General features: G+C 36.6%; 1 pseudogene; it reads left to right on the forward strand.

The window, feature by feature from the left end:
• Positions 1-244: 244 nt before the first annotated feature.
• LOC113324510 lies at positions 245-937 on the forward strand (annotated as a pseudogene).
• Positions 938-21,197: the final 20,260 nt, after the last annotated feature.

Genomic DNA, 21,197 nt, shown 5'->3' on the forward strand with positions numbered 1-21,197 from the left:
TGAACACTAATAGAGCCGCCATTGGTTTCAAGCAGAGAAGAAATAAAAGCCAATGATTTCTTCTCTGAATTTTAGGTTATGTGTAGGAATGGGAATTGATAGAGGCACCCAAGCTTTTAATATATACCACATCAATTATCTATCTTCTCATTCCTTATTATGTAGTTTGCACATTGCTTCCTATTTTTCCTTCTCTTTCTCTTAAGCTAGAATTGCAGAATCGCGAGTATTAACAAGTAATTACATGGTATATCTCGGTGTCACTAAGGAAGTTTGTAACATTTCAGTCATACGGAAAAAGGTATTTTACTTGTACGTAATTGAAATTAAAACAACTCGCGAGGGTCTTGTAAGAAGTTCTGTCATTTTGCTGAATATGATATCCATGTGTAGATTGATTTCTGGCCCTTTTCTTGGATGGATAATTATAAACGGCCGGTATTTAAATGCATTTGTGGGATCGTCCATCTCTGGAACCACTGACTAGTTAGATGGTTAATTGGAAAGGAAAATGAGGATTCATTCAGTGGTAGGATCATACCTTGATCCCCTTGATGACAAGGTTCTTGTTGGAACTATCGTCGTAGCAATGGTGAAAATGGATCTTATATCCTCTTGGCTTGTTGGTTTAGTAGTTGGTATAGCCTTACAAATATCTAGTTCCTTGGGTTGGTATTGAGAAAGTTGGTCGGAGTTTACCAACCTCGACGGAGTTCATCGACAGAAGGTGGAACCCCTCTTTCTGAGCAAGCTCAACACATTCTTCCAGCTGGTTTTAGTTTCCGCTGCTCTTCTTCAACCAGAATTTGGAAACTTAGAGACTGAAGTGTACATTAAATACTTGAATTTTCTGGTAGCTTCGACAACAGTAGCATCCAAGGTAGCATATGGAGAGCAATACTTTCAACAACTTGGTCATTTTCTAAAGATTCCTTGATGGTAAAATGACGATTTCTTCTAAAAACCCAGCATCCTGCTCGTCTCAATCCTCTATGATTGATTCAGTTTAGGAGTGTGCTATCTAAAATTTCGATGTTCAAGGACGGATCTATGAATCATTCCCCTTGAGGCCTAAATTTATTGGATAATAGGGTTTTTGGTCGTAACTTTTATTTTTTCTTCTTTTTTCGATAATGTAAGTGGTGCAGATTTCCCCTACTTCTGCGTTCTAAATAATTTTCTTTTATTTGGACGTTCTCTGGATTAAGTGTGATTGAGAAATTCAAAAACAAGTACTCAAAGACTCAAGATTGGCTATACCATAGTTTTCTTCTGTTCTCCTGATGGCGTTTCAAGAGGAATTCAGAGTTGGTAATATTCGGTCCAAGAGATTAAATGAAATAGTAATTCAGGTTCAATGGTTGTGGAATTCTTCTAATAGTTATTTACGGGTGGATGAAATCTCTAGTCCCTATTCTTCATGGAACTATCTCTGCATTCCTTATGGTTTTGAAGGTTTAATTTGGAGCCACTTTTGAACTTATGTAAACCCAGTTTCAGTGGATTTACCTATCAGCACAGTCCCAAGCACTCATTTAAATTTAGATAATATCAATTTTCCTCATTTATCAAATTCTCATGAGGCGAATGATTTTTACCATTGGGCTCTAGCAGTGGAAGTTCACAATTCTCATACAGGTTGGAATAAGATTGAATCTTGTCTAAGAAATAAAATTAGGTGTTCAGAGAATATGAATCTCCGATGTGTTTGGAATCTCCGATATGTGCATGATAAGATGGCATTCTTTTATGCTCCTTTAGAGTTAATCTGGATTCAATTCAAGAAATTATATAATTTTTCATTGGGGAAGACAAAGTTTTTTGTTAGTTAATGGAAATCTGAATATTCTTGTATTATTAATAAAGCAAACTTAGTTGATCATGAATATTGGATAGGAATTAGAGGCCTCCGGTTTCATCTTTGGGAATCTAGATCTTTTGAAGTAATTTGTGGTTCTTGTGGCAAGTTGTTGGAGATTCGTGAGGAGTTCATTAATTTTTCAAATCTTAACTGTTCTAAGATCAAAGTTTAGGAAAAAATTCAAGATATTCCAGAGGATGTCTCTTTCAAATGAAAGTGGTTATCCATAAAGTGGATTCAGAATGCATATGTTTCTAAGCCTATTCAGGCACCAAAGATCAAATTGGTAATGGTTTATTTGGAAAATCATGATCATGATCATGATTATGATCTGATTCTGTCAAAAAGTACCATATCAGAGGCGCAAAAAAAGTTCGGAACATTGAATAATCTGTCCTTTATACCGACAAATCAGTCTCATAGTATATCTATTGCGAAATCAGCTCAGTCCATAAATTTTGTTAATTCAAATTCAAACTCAACGTCAATTTCGACGGTAAAAAGGCTAAACAATGTTCGGAGAAAGGTAGCTGATATTCAGTTAAGGGGTAGTCGAAATAAAAAAAAGTATTGGATCATTATTTATTGGAACTGGATAAGGAGATTCTTATTCCTTGGGTTACAAAGAGAAAAAAAGACAAACGGGTCGGGTCGCTGTATGAACTAAATGGGGAGAGTAGTTTACAGGGATCTAGGTAGTGAAATGTGGATCATCTCTACACCATTAAAACATGGAACTCTTGCCCATGACCCGACCAACAATCTTGGCAATTTTATGGGCCAGGCGGGGGAGCGGAAATTTTAGGCGGCCTTAGGCCCAACTAACGGCTCTGCATTAGTAAAGGATTGAGCTTCATCCTGAAAAAGCATGGGTCTAAAAACCACACCCAATATTTCTCTTAGAAATCTGTATGGACAACTTTAATATAATTCCAAGAGAATCAATTTGACAGTCAGACTCAATCAGTGGAAATATCTCCAAGAGTGGTAATGGAATGTATGATAGCATTTAAACCGTCAGAATTTTGCTTTGCAGCGAGAATCTCATTAGGTTCATATCTACCAATATCCTTTGCAATAGATACACCGCTACTGTAACCATTAGAGGATCATATCCATTAACAACATAAACACATGAGTAATTTGAGCCATCGAAGTATGGTGGTATGTTTGTAGAGATAGAACCTCTGTCCATATAGTCAGATCGTTACAAACACAGACTTATGAGGTCTTAAACGCGTTTGCCTGCTCTGATACCAATTGAAAAAGCGGGGGTCTAACAACCACACCCAATATTTCGCTTAGCAATCTGTATGAACAATTCCAATATAATTCCAGACAGTCAGACTCAATCAGTGGAAATATATCAAAGAGTTAGCATCTCTGTTTCACAATGTAATCAGCAAATCAAACAGATAGAAATCCGCGAGCCTGATTATGATGTGAAACAACTTGAACGGTACCAAAGACCAATGTTCAAGTGTCAGTCAATATAATCAACAACCAAGGGTTGGATTCTCAATTGATTGAACTTACACACAACCTGTGATATTTCAATTATATAAACAGATATAATGCGGAAAAGAAATAACACAGACACCAGAAGTTTTGTTAACGAGGAAACCGCAAATGCAGGAAACCCCGGGACCTAGTCCAGATTTGAACACCACACTGTATTAAGCTGCTACAGTCACTAGCCTACTCCAAGTTAACTTCGGACTGGAATGTAGTTGAGCCCTAACCAATCTCACACTGATTAAGGTATTGTTGCGCTCCTTACGTATCTGAATCCCACCAGGACTCTACGCACTTGATTCCCTTAGCTGATCTCACCCACAACTAAGAGTTGCTACGATCCAAATTCGAAGACATGGTAAACCAATCTGTCTCACACATAAAAGTCTATGGAATAGATAAATCTGTCTCCCATAGATAAACCTACGAGTTTTGTTCTGTCTTTTGATAAATCAAGGTGAACAGGAACCAATTGATATACCAGTATATTCTCGAAGAACAACCTAGAAATATCAATCACCTCACAATAATCTTAATATTATGGTAGCGAAACAAGATATTGTGGAATCACAAACGATGAGACGAAGATGTTTGTAACTACTTTTTATCTTGCCTATCGGAGATTAAATCCCGAGAAAATCTTAGAGAAGATAATACTCAACCACGATAGAAACAACAAGATCTGAACATGCAACTACAGAGAAAATAGTTGGGTCTGGATTCACAATCCCAATGAAGTCTTTAAGACGTTAACCTACAGGGTTTCCTGAAAAACCTACAGGGTTTCGTGAAAAACCTAAGGTTAAAGGAGAATCTACTCTAGTCGCAACTAGCATCACATGGGTGGTGTGGATTAGGTTTCCCAGTTGCTAGAGTTCTCCTTTATATAGTCTTCAAATCAGGTTTGCAATCAATGCTACCTTGGTAACAAAGCATTCAATATTCACCGTTAGATGAAAACCTGATTAGACTCAAGATAATATCTTTCAACCGTTAGATCGAACTTAGCTTGTTACACACAAATGAAAAGTGACTTCATTTAGATATGAGTAACCGTATGTAAACGTGTGCACCTTGTTGGATCAACAATAGTTAACCGAAGTTAGCCATATGAACCATATTCATCTTAACCATACCTAGTTCAAATGACTCAAATGAAACTAGATCTAGAGTTGTTCAATTGTTTATATTCTCATAGAAGTATACAAGACACAATTGAAACAAAATTAATTTTGATTCACTGAATCAAGTCACGAACATTATAACCACGGTTTGCAAAAGATTGCATCCCTTATTATATAAATGTATTAGTTCATGAAAAAAAACAATTTTAGAACATTATCCACTTAGGTATGCATACGGGTACGCGTACCTAAATGGCCGGACTAAGTTTGGGTTTCGCAAGTACGCGAACTGGTACGCATACCTTCCAAACTCAGCAGAATTTCCCGAACCTTAACCTTACGCCAGTGATACATATTGATCTTTGTACCTTGGTGACTATTATTATAGAGGCGGAATTCAGAATGATAATAGAAGAAAACTAGAAAACAGAACACAAAGTAGTAATTCGAAGAAATACATCTTCTCTAGATTATGAAGAAGAAAATTAGTACAATTCTCTCTTTGTTACGCTCGCGATCTCTCAAGGTAAATAACCTTAAACTATTTGCTAATCTTGCTTTTACATTAATTAATTGCCTCGCAAACTTCTCTCTAGGTATGTGTGTTAAACCTCCTTTTCTAGGTGTCAAACCACACTCTCTAGATGTGTTTAGTTATGAGCTAAACATCCTATTTATAGGCTTGGTTTGGTTTCCCAAACCTCTTAGGAATCTATTTCCTTTTGTAGGACTAATTCCTTTTGTAGGTATATTACCTAAACTAAGAATACTGCTCAAAACAATACTCTTTCCTAAACTAGGAATTTATCCTAAACAAGGAATCCTTCCTAATATAGGATTTTATCCTCAATTTATCTTGAGGATCACTAGTTCCCAGGGAAAGGAAGATACATATGTATCATGCGAACCCCATCAAGAACTTGAACTCATGTGAAAGTTATATTTGTAGGTTAGGGAACTTGTGAGTTCCTTTCACCCTGTTGAACCATCTTTCATTGCGGGGAACTTGACCTTGACATCTACTTAGGAAAGTCTCGTTCCCTTCCTGGCGTGTCTTTGTCGCTCTTCGCTCCATCCATAATGCAATCTTCTTCGAGTGATTCTTCTTTATCAAACCAATCGCTTAACATGAGTGGCTGTAATCAAGCTTGCTCCCTCAAGAGGAGAGTTAATAGCTCGTATTACAAAAGCTTTCCCATCTTTGGTAAAGGTATACTTTTGCTCCCTCCTATGTAAAACCGCATCTCGATCCCACAAGTAAGGACTACCAAGTACAACTTGATAAACATCCAATAGAACCACGTCGCATGTAACCTCATCAACGTATGCCTCATCAAAAGCAAACTTTAACGTGCACTGTTCTGCAACCTGTACCCTACCTTCCTTTTGAAGCCACCCTAAAGGATAGGGTTTCGGATGTTTGAAAGTCTTCAAACCCAACTTCTGTACCAAAGAATGTGGAAGTTAATTCTTCTGACTTTCCGGGTCAATAACAACATCTATTAGTATTGTCTTAACCTGCATCTTAACCGTGAAGAGTCGTTCCCTAGGATCGTCTTTTGTAAGTTCTTCTACGCCACTTGCCACTAGAGAGAGCTTTTTATTAGGTTCTGTTAGTCCATGGACTTCTTTTGGAACTTGTGCGACTAATGTTGTCATCATGGATTCTTTCTTCTGCAACCCTTTTGGTTTTAGATTAGGATACTTCATTTAACACTTGTCAATAACACGCCTTGTTTGTTTGCAATGAGTGCAAAACAAACCTTCCTTGTCACTTGACTTCCTTTCTTCTTTGCTCCTTTCATCTCGTTTAGCAACGAAACGTCCAGACTTCCCCTTGACATTTCCCTCAACATCAGTTTTCTCCAGCCTTATTCTTTTTGGTAAGTCCAAATTGTATTAATAAATAGCATGAATTACAGCAAGGGTCATAAGAAAACAGGCAAAGTACCCCAAGAACTTACAACCTAGTCAAAAAGAAGATATGATACATCAGGCAATTCAATAGACAAGATAAAATCAGGCCTATTGTCATAACTAAGACCTTCACCTTCTTCCAACAAGCAACCTCTTTTGTCCATACAATCTGTCGTAAAGTTTGCCTCTCTATAAGAATGCACAAAGCGAATATTGTTGTACCTTGCCTTCACATCAATCCATCTAGGTCTAATGAACCACGGAACAACATTGATATTACCCGAGAAAACCACGACATCACTCATTGAATCAGTTCGAATACAAATATTGCCAACACCAAACTTGATGGCCCATTCTAAACCAACAATCACGCAGAATAACTCAGCCAAGTAGTTGGTTTGCACACCAAAACCAACACTCATAGATCCCACCACCGCTGCATTTTCATCACGTACAACCACTCCCGCACCAGCCCTGCCAGGATTACCACACGCCGCACCATCACAGCACAACATGATCTCATTACTAACCGAAGGTTCCCAAAAGCATTCTTTTGGCACAACTTTCTTAACCTGTATGACGAACTCTGAAGAAGGAGAGAACCTGGAGATCATCTTGAGTATTGAACATACAACCCTTAAGCCTTATAGAGTACTCCTGAATCTAATTAAAAACTTTCTTCTGAAAGTAAAGCCAAATAACTCTTTGATTACCGTAGATAAACCCTTTACGAGTCATCCACAACTCTGATCTGATTACCAAAATAGCTAAAAGACATAATTCTTTGACCATGCGACTCCTCCCTTTTGCAGCCTTATAGGAAGATATAAAATTTTGTTGTGGTATGATACCAAAAACGCCTGAAATCCAACCCCAAGCACGCACTGCAAAGCTACAAGACCACATAATGTGCTTCAACGTTTCTTCTTGACTGTTGCACGAACAACATTTGTTAACAACCTGATATTTAAATATGGATTTTACCTTGTCTAACGTTGCACACGCTCCTCGCAATAGCTTCCAGTTTCTGGCCGTAAGTGCAGGATGCACGAAAAAGACTAAGAAAGTTGGGAGTCGATCACGCGACCACGAACGCACATTCTGCTCTCTATACCAACTGTTCAAGCAACGGAAAAAGAATAGTGTTGAGGGGATTCGAACATGAACATACTGTGTGTTAGTTTAACCCATCAACCATCCGTACAGTTCACAAGTTCTCAAAGTATTATCTTTTATACTTGCTTCGGAGATAGTATCCACCGAGAACATCTTCAACTCCTTCCGTATATACTCATGGAGCCCGGAAATATATTTCATATAGATAACATAATCTCCCAAGTCTAAATCCAAAATCATAGCTTGATTCTGAAATTCTGAAGTATATTCTTGCACGGTTTGGTTGTAGGTTTGCTTCGAGTTGTACCACTTGAACCATCTCTCCTCAAGGTAGCCAACCGGATAAAACTGTTTCCTTACAACTGCCTTGAATCTTTTCCACGACAATACTCCCTTATCTAGGTTTTGTCTTTGATAAGATTTCCACCAGGTTAGAGCATTCTTTTGTAGCTTCAATGCCGCGAAAGCAATCTTTTCCTTTGAACCATATTCAAAGAAATAAAAATACGTATCTAGACATTCTATCCAATCGTCCTATCCAATCATCCAATTTTTCTACATCGACACTCCCATCGTAAAGTGGAATATCAACTCGAAAATCAATTTTCAGATTCTTACCATGAGGTTTAGTTGATGTAGGACTTTTAAGAAACTCACTTTTCTTCTTTTCGTCATCCTCATCTTCTTCTTCCTCCTATTCTTCTTCTTCGTCTTCTTCTTATTCTTATGAATCGTCTTCTTCAGAATCATCTTTTTTCGAAGCTTCAAGTGAAGGTGTCATATTTTTCTTCGTCTTCGGCTTGGGTGTATGAGAACGAATACATTCACTCAGCTTCTGAAGGGTAACTTGAATTGTCTTCATGTTTGTCTGCAGCGTAGACACCTTTTCTTCCATAGTTTGTGGTTCGCCTTCCTTAGGATCATCATCTGACTTTGTCATCCTTGATCCCCTTGTTTTCTTAACGTCTTCTAGCTTTTCGACTACCTCACCAAGCTTTATGTAGAGAGATCTAGTGAAAACCATAAACCACAGGGATTTACCCTAAAACTAACCTTGTTCTTGATGCCAACTTGATACGTTTTGATCTATGTACCTTGGTGACTATTATTATAGAGGTGGAATTCAGAATAATAATAGACGAAAACTAGAAAACAGAACACAAAGTAGTAATTCGAAGAAATATATCTTCTCTAGATTATGAATAAGAAAATTATAACAATTCTCTCTTTGTTACGCTCACAATCTCTCTAGATAAATAACCTTAAACTATTTGCTAAGCTTGATTTTACAATAATTAATTGCCTCACAAACTTCTCTCTAGGTATGTGTGTTAAACTTCCTTTTCTAGGTGTCAAACCACACTCTCTTGATGTGTTTAGTTATGAGCTAAACATCCCTATTTATAGGCTTGGTTGGTTTCCCAAACCTCTTAGGAATCTATTTCCTTTTGTAGGACTAATTCCTTTTCTAGGTATATTACCTAAACTAAGAATACTGCTCAAAACAATACTCCTTCCTAAACTAGGAATTTATCCTAAACAAGGAATTTATATCCTCAATTCGTCTTGAGGATCACTAGTTCCTATGGAAAGGAAGATACACATGTATCAACCAGTACGCGTACTGGTACGCATACCAGGTTCCCGGACTTTCTCAAAACCAACTAATACCATACGGGTATGTACACCATGGTTCCCAGACTTGGATTACATGTATGCAAGTATACATACTATGCTTATCCAATTGTTCTAATCTCCATTTCAACCATTGAAACATTCTTGGAAGAGGACAATATCACACAAGCTATTAGCTTCAAAGCAATTTTCAAGTGATCGAATGATCAATACGAACCATTCCGAGTCTACATCAAATGACTGTCTCACACAAATCATGTATGATGTTACCAAGTGATTTTCACATGATTATCTTTTGACTTTCGTCAAGAATATAAGATGAACTCGGTTAATGCAAAAGCTTACCAACACATATTTCGAGAAATATGTAAGCGAGTTAAACTTAGCTCGAAATATCAAATGTGTATAATTGAAGTCTATATAGCTATACGAATTTTTCTCAAATAGGAGATAAAGTAGATAGACTTTTGAGTGATAAATGAGTTCAAGTCTCCACATACCTTTTCTTTAAGAAGTTCCACAATCTCCCCTCAGTAGTTCTTCGTCTTCAATCGATGAACGCCGTAAAGTCTAATGCTCAACTACATTTTCTATCCTAATCCGAGACTTATCTATAAGTCGACTAGAAATCAAGACTTATAGTTTTGGCAACTAAACTTGACAACAATCTTGAGATAGCAACGCTTGCAAGTTCGACCGAGCAGTGCTCCAACAATCTCCCCCTTTGCCAATTTTAGTGACAAACTATCATCACATATAGAATACAAAATAAAAAAACTTTGTAGCTCTCAATCCAAATGTTTGATTTCCTTGGTTCTTCAACGTTACTCGAAATTTTTGTCACTTCCAAGTACTCCAATGATTCTGAACGTGTTCAACTCAGCATCATAGTTGTTGAAGATCCGTAGCTGCAACAATGAGAAACAGTTGCTCTCAATCATTGTTATATAGTGTCATAGTATTATTACACAACATCAAAGTCCAATTGTATCACAATTTTGACAACAATACTATGGTGATATGTATCACTCCCCCTTAGTCAATACTTCATCTCACATGAAAACCACTCCCCCTGACATAATGATTCGTAAACCATATGTATCTGTAGTGTGAACTACACATTAACTATCCTCCTTTTTATCAATAAAACTGGCGAAGGTACGAAAACTAGTGGGATCCTAATGAAATTTCCATAGAGACACTTCATGACCAAAAGAGAATAAAATATCAACTTTATTTAGATGCAATCATATAGTCGAAACTACGTGCATTCATCAAGGAGTTTATAAAGATATAAGTAACCCCTATAATATTCCACAGCCGCACTCCCCACAAAGATTTGGCAATTAAACACAAGTTCAATTAAGAACTCTCCCACATAAAATGTCATTCCCGAAAGAACAACAAGAGCGACCTTACTTTCACAAGAAAAGAAGGATTTCTTGGGACATTAACAAATCGCATGAAACATGAATTTGTATCCAAAATACTCAATTAAATTAACCATAAAAGAACCCATGATTAATTTAATCGGAAATGCTCACATAATAGAACTTATGGAGCCGCACAGTAGTTACACAAAGATGTTGATCAAGGAAAGACCAATACTGCGGAATATTCAAAGATTCATTCTATTTTTCATCAATATTTGCATAGAGACATACAATAGACTGAATTTTGTAGACAAAAGTTCATCCTATCTTCCATCAATATTTGCATAATGACATAATAGGCTTAAATTTTGTTTGTCAAAAGTCCATTCAATCTTTTATCAATATTTGCATAATGACATATGAAAGACTTAACTTTTGACATATATGGGACAATCATAGTTCACGGACGCAAACACATATACCCCATAACAAGTTGCAATATAAGAAACCATAAAGATTATTACTGCAAAATCATCTTCCAATAAACTTTGGAATTTAAATAAATAAATCTAAAAACATTGCAAGATGAAAATCGTTGGAAATAGCTATGTATACTCACAATAATTGCTATTCCAAACCCTAGTTATCCTTCTTAACAGAAAAATAAATTATCATAAGAAGTTTCCTAGACACGAAGGCCTTTGAAAAATTCTTTATCATTCCCGAAATCCTTGTCGTCAACAGCCATGGGAACATAAAGTTCATGAAGAAAGGAGTCAATTCCAACAAACCTTCTAGACTGATGCCGAACCGGGGCCTTCTGAATTTTGCGAGTCCTAAAAACGATAGCCTTTATTTCGTGAATCTCCTTTCTTGTTTCCTTCAACTCTTCAGGAACCCCAGAGAACTTCTGTTGATTAGAAGGGACAACTCTTGGTTTTCTCACATTCCTCCTTTTTCTTTTCAAAGTTGAAGGTACAAGAGATTTATCTTTTTCCTTCATGATTGATGGCTTAACAATCATATTAACAACCTTTCCATCAGAAGACATAATGCTTGAATTCTCCATACCAGTATGAGATTGTGAGAGGAATTCACAAATCAGACACAACAAGCAATCTTGTGATAAAAAGAGTATTCAGAGAAGGAAAAATGAATGTACGGTTACAGAACCTTTATCCACTATAAAGGATTCACGTACACACAACTCACAACCCTAAAGAAAGTAGAATTGTCGATATTAACCCTCTTTTATTGATTTAACAGAGTAAACCCCTTTCAATATCAATTTAGATATGAAAAGATGGAAGAATTCCAAACCGGAAAACGCAAGACAAAAAAGAACCAATTTTTTTTCTCTTTTCTTTAAAGCCCGGAGTGTGCAAACTCGTGCCTCTTGAGCCAGGCACATGTGACAAGATGCAAAACCAACACAATTAAGTTGTGCTGGGGTGAAAATACCTGTCCACCAAAACCTTCTTGAACTGAATTCTTAGAACCGTGTTTCTCAGACTGTTTTGATCGTATTCTTTTCTCTATTGGTCTAATGTTTTCTTTGGAAATTAACTTCTCTGGGGAAGAGAAGAGATTACATACCTCAGACGACTTCTGAACAAGGTTGAGCTTGTTTGCTAATCGATTTGCTCTTCGTTGAAGTTTATTGACATGTCTTATCTTATGTTTGTACTTGGAACATTTGGATAGTTCATGACCATTGAGAGTACAATAAGAACATGTCAATATGGAGAATGGTTCAGACGTTATAGTTGTGCACACTGCTAGACAAACGGTAGAACCTGAAAAATTAGAAATATAATTTCTAGTAGACAAGGAGACATCCATTTTATCCACCAAAGTGGTTGAAGTTTCTCCCGGAAGAATATCGAGGTTGATATACGTATTGCTGCAATTATCAAGATCAATATTTTCACAGAGGAGTGCAACACTTTATTTTTTGTCTTCATTGGAATCATAGTGATCATACATTTCATCAAGAGTTGCAGCAAGACCTTTTTTCCAGTGTATTTTCTACGATTCGGACACTCATTTGCAAAATGACCAAAACTTTTAGACTTGAAGCATTGTGGCATATCCTCGTCATCAGTATCGTTAGTATCCCTCTTTTTAGGAGGAACACGATTACGAGGTTTAACTGACGACTTAGGATTATCTCTAGTGAACCATTTACTTCTCTTCAAAAGACGATCTTTAAACTGTCTTGTGACCAAAGAGACTGACTTGTAAAGATCTTCATCTGATGAATCAGTCTCAGAAGGATCATCTTCAGAGATGCCAACACATTTACTTTTATCAAGCAATTTTATGTTCTTTTGTGCTTTGAAAACAACATCCTTTCCAGATTTGGATGTATGCTCATGATCAAAGATCTTAAACTTCCCAACCAGAGTATTTCTGGATAAGGTATTAAGGTTATTTCCTTCAACGATAGCATGCTTCTTAGAATCGTATTTGGCTAGCAACGATTTGAGAATTTTCATCACAATGTCCTTTTCAGGAATAGTCTTACCCAACGCAAAAGATGCATTAGCAATTTCAGACACTTTGTGATTAAGAATCTCATTAGGTTCATATCTACCAATATCCTTTGCAATAGATACACCGTTTACTGTAACCATTGGAGGATCATAGCCATTAAAAACTTAAAACCATGATTGAAAATCACGCGCTCGAAGAAAGGCATGCATAACAATTTTCCACCATGAGTAATTTGATCCATCGAAGACTGGTGGTACGTTTATAGAGATATCACCTCTGTCCATAGAGTCGGATCGTTACAAACACAGACTTATGAGAGGCCTTAAACGTGTTTGCATGTTCTGATACCAATTTAAAAAGCGGGGGTCTAGCAACCACACCCAATATTTCGCTTACCAATCTGTATGGACAACTCCAATATAATTCCAGACAGTCAGACTCAATTAGTGGAAATATATCCAATAGTTAGTATCTCTGTTTCACAATGTAATCAGCAAATCAAACATATAGAAATCCGCGAGCCTGATTATTATGTGAAACAACTTGAACGGCACCAAAGACCAATGTTCAAGTGTCAATCAATATAATCAACAACCAAGGGTTGGATTCTCAATTGATTGAACTTACACACAACCTGTGATATTTCAATTATATAAACTAATATAATGCGGAAAAGAAATAACACAGACACCAAAAGTTTTGTTAACGAGGAAACCGCAAATGCAGAAAACCCCGGATGCTGGTCCAGATTTTAACACCATACCATATTAAGCCGCTACAGACACTAGCCTACTCCAAGTTAACTTTGGACTGGAATGTAGTTGATCCCTAACTAATCTCACACTGATCAAGGTACAATTGTGCTCCTTACGTCTCTGAACCCCAGCAGGATTCTACGCACTTGATTCCTTTAGCTGATCTCACTCACAACTACGACCCAAAGTCGAAGACTTGATAAACAAACACAACTTGTCAACCAATTAAATAAATTTTAGTGTTGATGGTTTTTAGTAGTTAAGATTTATCTCACAACCCAACCCAATTCTAAACTAATCCAGAAAAGTCTATTGAATAGATAAATCTGTCTCCCACAGATAAACCTACGAGTTTTGTTCCGTATTTTGATAAATCAAAATGAACAGAAACCAATTGATATATCAGACTTATATTCCCGAAGAACAACCTAGAAAAATCAATCACCTCACAATAATCTTAATTGTGTAGTATCGAAACAAGATATTGTGGAATCAGAAACAATGAGATCGAAGATGTTTATGACTACTTTTTATCTTGCCTATCGGAGATTAAATCTCGAGAAAATCTTAGAGAAGATAGTACTCAATCACGATAGAAACAACAAGATCAGAACAAGCAACTACAGAGAAAATAGTTGGGTCTGGCTTCACAATCCCAATGAAGTCTTTAAGTCGTTAACCTACAGGGTTTCATGAAAAACCTAAGGTTAAAGGAGAATCGACTCTATTCGCAAATAGCATCACACAGGAGGTATGGGGATTAGGTTTCCCAGTTGCTAGAGTTCTCCTTGATATAGTCTTCAAATCAGGGATTGCAATCAATGCTACCTTGGTAACAAAGCATTCAATATTCACCGTTAGATGAAAACCTGATTAAACTCAAGCTAATATCTTTCAACCGTTAGATCGAACTTAGCTTGTTACACGCAAATGAAAAGTGACTTCATTTAGATGTGGGTAACCGTACCTAAATGTGTGCACCTTGTTGGCTCAACAATAGTTAACCGAAGTTAGCCATATGAACACTTTCATATCAAACATATTCATCTTAACCATACCTAGATCAAATGACTCAAATGAAACTAGTTCAATAGTTGTTAAATTGTTTATATTCTCATAGAAGTATACAAGACACAATCGAAACAAAATCGATTTTGATTCACTTAATCAAGTCATGAACATTATAGCCACGGTTTGCAAAAGATTGCATCTGTTATCATATAAATGTATTAGTTCATGAACAAACCGATTTTAGAACATTATCCACTTAGGTATGCATACGGGCACGCGTACCTAATGGCCGGACTAAGTTTAGGTTTCGCCAGTACGCGAACTGGTACGCATACCTTTCAAACTCAGCAGAATTTCCCGGACCTGTACCTTACGCCAGTACGCGTACCGGTACGCATACCAGGTTCCCGGACTTTCTCAAAACCAACTAATACGGATACGGGTATGCATACCATGGTTCCCGGACTTGGATTACATATATGCAAGTACGCATACTTTGCTTATCCAATTGTTCTAAACTCCATTTCAATCATTGAAACATTCTTGGAAGACGAAAATAGCTGTCTCACACAAACTATTATCTTCAAAGCAATTTTCAAGTGATCGAATAATCAATACGAAATATTTTCAATCTACGTCAAATGACTGTCTCACACAAATCATATAAGATGCTATCAGGTGATTTTCACATGATCATATTTTGACTTTCGTCAAGAATATAAGATGAACTTGGTTAAAGCGAAAGCTTACCAACACATATTTCGAGAAATATGTAAGCGATTTAAACTCAGCTCCAAATATCAAATGTGTATAATTTAAGTATATATAGTTATACGACTTTTGTCTCAAATAGGAGATAGAGTAGATAGACTTTTCAGTGATAGATGAGTTCAAGTCTCCATATACCTTTTGTTAATGAAGTTCCACAAGCTCCCCTTAGTAGTTCTTCGTCTTCAATCGATGAACGCCGTGAAGTCTAATGCTCAACTACACTTGCTATCCTAATCCGAGAGTTAGCTATCAGTAGACTAGAAATCAACATATATAGTTTTGGCAACTAAACTTGACAACAAGCTTGAGATATCAACGCTTGCGAGTTCGACCGAGCAATGCTCTAACACATCTCATGACCCGGATTGTGCTGAACGGATAGATGTTCCTATGAATTTCAAAATTTGAGTGGTTCTAAAACAGAAACATCAGCTAAAACTATCTCTGCGTCTAACTCTACTGAAACTGATGAAATTAAATCTCTTAATCATGATTCTAAATCGAGAGTTCAATCGCAAGTCGATTTCAGTAATAGGATAGGTATTTCAATTGATCACCCATCATTGACACAGATTAGCAAAGAAATAATGGAAAAGGATTTTACTCATACGACATATATGGAAGTACCTCTAAGTGAAGATGATGATGGCCTTGCTGATTTCTATGCTAAAGAGAATCTCCAAACTTTCAAGTTGAGAAGGAGAAAGAAACTCAAATTTATGCAATGAATTGCACTTGGAAGGTGATAATTTGGATATAGAGGTAAGTTTCAATCCAATTATTTCCAGGGCAGATTTGGTTTCTTAATGGAGCACAAAGTTTTCAGTTGGAACATTAGGGATTTAGGACAAGATCCTAAACTAGTGAAAATCAATAATGCAATTAGGAAGAATAACCCTTCTATTATTACAATTCAAGAGTCTAAAAAGGAATCTGTTGATGATGCATTGATTCGGTCTCTTTGGGGTAGCAATAGGTACAAATACATATATTTAGCATCTGAGGGGGCTTCAGAGGAAATTATTTTTATGTGGAAAGAAGAGGTTTTGGAGATGGAGGATCAATTACTTGGTGCTTTATCTGTCTCCATTAACTTCAGAAATTTAGCAGATGATTTTGTTTGGTTGTTTTCTGCGGTGTATGGTGCATCGGACTCGGGATATTACAGTCAATTTTGGCAGGAGTTGAGAGATATCAGATTAATGTATGATGAGTCGTGGCTAGCTGGTGGTTTTGATACCATATTGTGTGCAAATAAAAGAAATCGTCCTGGTGGTAGCTTAGCACACAAAAAAGCTTTCAAATCGTTTGTGAATAAATTTGGTTTAATTGACTTACCATTGTCTCGTGGGAGATTTACGTGGAAAAACTCGCGGAAACCGCCTCTGCTAATACGGCTGGATATATTTTTATTATCGCCTGAGTTTCATTCTTATTATCCAGCTCCAATTCAGTTGAGAATAAGCAGACTAATCTTTGAGCATGCACAAATTATGCTTTGCTGCAACTCTGTGGACAAGATAAGATCACCATTCAGGTTCGATAATTTTATTTTATCACTCATGATTTCTTAAGCAAACTTAAAGTTTGGTGGGATTTTTATTTTATTTTGTGGGTAAACCTGGCTACATCTTCGCCAGGAAATTACAGGCAATTAAGTTTATTATATAAAATCGGCAAGAGCAAACATTTGGTAACTTACAGTCTCAGATTAACAATTTAGAACGGAATATTGAAGTGCTTGATAATCATGAGGATATTTCTGTGTTGTCTGATAATTACGTGGTGGCAAGAGAGCAACCCAAAATGCAACATGCTTATCTGTCTCTTTCTTTAGCCAGGAAACTTAATCAAAGAGCGAAGGAACGGTGGTACCAGGACGGTGAAAGAAACTCCGGCTATTTGCATTAGTTAGCATCTTCTAAATATAAGAAGAATGTCATTAATTGTTTGAAGATATAAGGTAATTTGTGTTTTGACGAGCAGAAGATTGCGCAAGAGGTAGAATCTTTCTAGACTTCTTTGTTCACTGAAAATCATAAGTCATGGCCTAGGTTTGATGCTCTTCAAATTCCATCTATTTATGTTATGGATAATATTTGTTTGGAAAAGGAGTTCACTGAGGAGGAATTCAAAAAAGTGGTAGATCATTTTGGTGTTAATAAAAGCCGTGTTCGGGTGGTTTTATAATGGAGTTTCATAAACATGCTTGGGAAGTAATTAAGGTTGATCTGTTACTGGTGATTAAAGAGTTCGAGACTAATTGTTCTCTTGACTGGAGAATCAACTGCATCAATTTGACACTCATAACTAAGTGTAAAGGGGCAGGCTCACTACACAATTTTAGACCCATAAGTCTAATTGTTAGTTTTTACAAGATTATCTCAAAGTTGTTAGTGGAAAGAATGAAGCTGGTGATGCCTTCAATCATATCAAAATTTCAGGGTGATTTCATTTCATGGTATGCAAATACATGATTCAGTTTTAAATGTGTCCAAGCTAATAGATTCTTCTTGGGTCTCAAGGAACTAATGTCATATACAGTTTTAATTGTATTACCACACCATCTACTCCAGCTTCTCCATTTACTCTTGATAGGTTTGGATGTGGTCATAAATGGAAAAGCTGGAATATATGGTGTATTACCACACCTAGATTTGTTGTTTAGTTAAAGGGTGAGCAACTAAATTGTTCCGTAACCAAAAAGGAATCAGACAAGGTGATCCTTTCAGACAAGGTCACCTTTTTTATTAATTTTAGTTGCTGAGGTGCTTTCTTTGATGTTTGAATCAGCTGTAGATCAAGGTTTCATTTCAGGATTCAAAGTGGAGGAACAAGGAACAGTTATAACCCAATTATAATTTGTTGATGAGCTTATAGACTTTTTAGAAGACAATGTGATGCAGGTACGTAATCTGAAAAAATATTCTTACATCTCTCGAAACTATCTCTGGACTCAAAGTTAACTTTATGAAAAACACAATTGTTGGGCTTGGACAATTACATAATGGAGAATTTTAACTAATATTTTTTGATGTTCTTTATCTCAGCTTCCCTTGAATTATTTGGGAATTAAGTTAGGAAGCAAATCTAATTGTAGAGTATTATGGAATGAGGTGATTCAAAAGTTTCAACAAAATTTATTAGGTTGGAAAAGAAGTTACTTATACAAGGGGCATAGGTTGGTGACGATATAGAGTGTGCTTGCTAGCTTGCCAGTTTACTACGTGATTCTGCTTCAAATGCCGATTAGTGTAGTTAAAGACCTTGACAGAGTTATGAGGAATTTCCTTTGGGGTTCGAGTTCTGCAACTAAGAAAAAGAGTTGGCTTTCTTGGAATAAAGAAACTCTACCAAAAAAGCAGGGGTGGTATGGGGATAAAGAATTTACGACTGGTTAATAAAGCTCTACACTCGAAATGGATGGATATATTGCATTGAAAAGCGTGCACTGTTGAGAAAAATTATAGCGCAGAAATTTGGAGGAGCTACTGAAGATTTATTTCTTAATCAATCTAGCAGAACTATAGGTCGGAGTCTCTGGATGGGAAATCTAGAAGCAAGGGACTTCACTAAAGACGTTACTTCATTGATTATAAGGGGTGGTGCTGGTATTTACTTTTGGGATGATATTTGGGTAGGTGAACAGGCGTTAAGGCAGATTAATCCCACTTTGTTAAAAATCTCCAAAGGTAAGAATCTTACTGTGAAGGAAATGATGTCAGATCAAGGTGCATGAATTTATAGTTTGTTAGGGCGTTGAATGAACTTGAGCTGTTGGAAGTTATTTAGTTGTTGCAGGTTATAAGTGACCCTAATGCTATTCTCTATGCTGCTAGTGATGATAAACATTGGAGATATGGAAATGGAAAGGTCTTTTTCGGATTTACAAAAAAACAAACAAATAAAGGTTTTTCGGTTGCTTCCACATACTCGACCTTAGAAACAGAAGGCTTTATCTTATTTCCAAACAAACAACTTTGGAGTCCTAAAGTTCCACTCAATGTTTCTTTTTTGGTTTGGAAGTTATGATATAACTGTGTGCTCCCACACCAGATCATCTTTACAAGGCATGTATTATTCAGGATGCCAATTGTTTGTTGTGTGGTATTCATGAGGAACTAATATTCATTTTTTTTTTACATTGCAAAACAATTTTTGAGGTTTGGTCATATTCCATGAATAGTTTTGAATCATCTGGGTTTTTGCAAGTGTTGTCAGAAGAAATTTGTGGGAATGGAATAATAAGAAGAGTAAGAAGAGACTTAAACGTCTTTGGAGGTATCTGCCTTTCGCAATTTGGTGGAGTATGTGGGGAGAAAGAAATAATAGACTCTATAAGAATTTAAGTAGAAGTATTAAACAGATTATCGTGTCAGTAAAAGTTTTGCTTTTCAACTGGAGACTAGACACACATATATTTTTTTTTCGGGTTTCATTTTATCCATGATTATCTGTTATTGGGATGTTGTAACTTACACATCCATGTAACAAATCTGGTTCCTTTTTCACTGTTTTAGTGATTCAAAACCATTTTTAATTAAATTTTCTCTTTCTCATAATTTTTTTTTTGAATTTTTGGTCCTAAACTTTGAATTTTTGTTCCGAGAAATACGTACTATTTCTATTCTTTGTATCCCTCGAACTACTTGAGTACAAAATATATGTTACGCTGAACTTCAGAGTTGACAATAACATAGAAGTAATTATCGAGTCCCACGCGCATTAATGTCTGAGAAAACCGAGAGATAATCACTCTAATCACACTGTTTCACGATTGAATGTAATGTAAAAAAATAATAATTTGAAAGGCAATGTCATTTACATTTTTTACAATAAATTTTTTTTTAAATTTTTTTTATAATTGCGATTCTTTTTGTTTCTGCTCGACCAAAAAGCAGCAGAAAACAATCTAATGTACTGCTGATATAGCCAGGGATGGTGTGGCATCTGTGTAGCACGTAAGGTATGTATGCAACTGTCCTCTTCCTCTTGCATGTGTTCATCTCAATCCCTCTTTGATTGTGTTTGCCACCATCCGCACCATCAGTTCTTGTGAGATCGAACAGTCATCATATCCATCTTTCCATTGTCTACATGCGTGGATGTAGTAGCAGCTGGGGGCTGGCATGTGGACATCAAAAATGGAACCGCACGAACTCCATTTCCCAAGCGGCGGCATCTGGCATTCCAACGAAACCATCATTCCGGTAGGCAGGTTAAATTTCATGGTATCCAAAAAGGCTATTCCAAGCGGCACCTGACTCCGCTGAAAACTAACCATCAGAGCAAGTCTTATGGTGGAAGAGTTCCATCTTCCATCTTCCACGCCACCTCAGCATTTGGAATCGTGGATGGAAGTGCAAGTGTAGTGGTGGAATAGTGAAAACACTATTCTTAATAGCGCTAAAAAGCGCTATTAAGAATAGCGTTTTTTTCAGCCGTTAGATTTCAACAACTCATCATAAATCTACGAACAAAAAAAAAATCGTTATTCTTATTGGCGTTTCCATGGATTCCACGAAACGGTGGAACCTTGCTTGGATTTTTTTGTGGAAGACCTCAACTTGGAAGCCATTAGACTTGACATTCCATAGTTTTTCCACACCTGGAATAGGTTGGA

This window comes from Papaver somniferum, chromosome 11 (assembly GCF_003573695.1).
Source record: "Papaver somniferum cultivar HN1 chromosome 11, ASM357369v1, whole genome shotgun sequence".
Taxonomy (NCBI): Eukaryota; Viridiplantae; Streptophyta; class Magnoliopsida; order Ranunculales; family Papaveraceae; genus Papaver; species Papaver somniferum.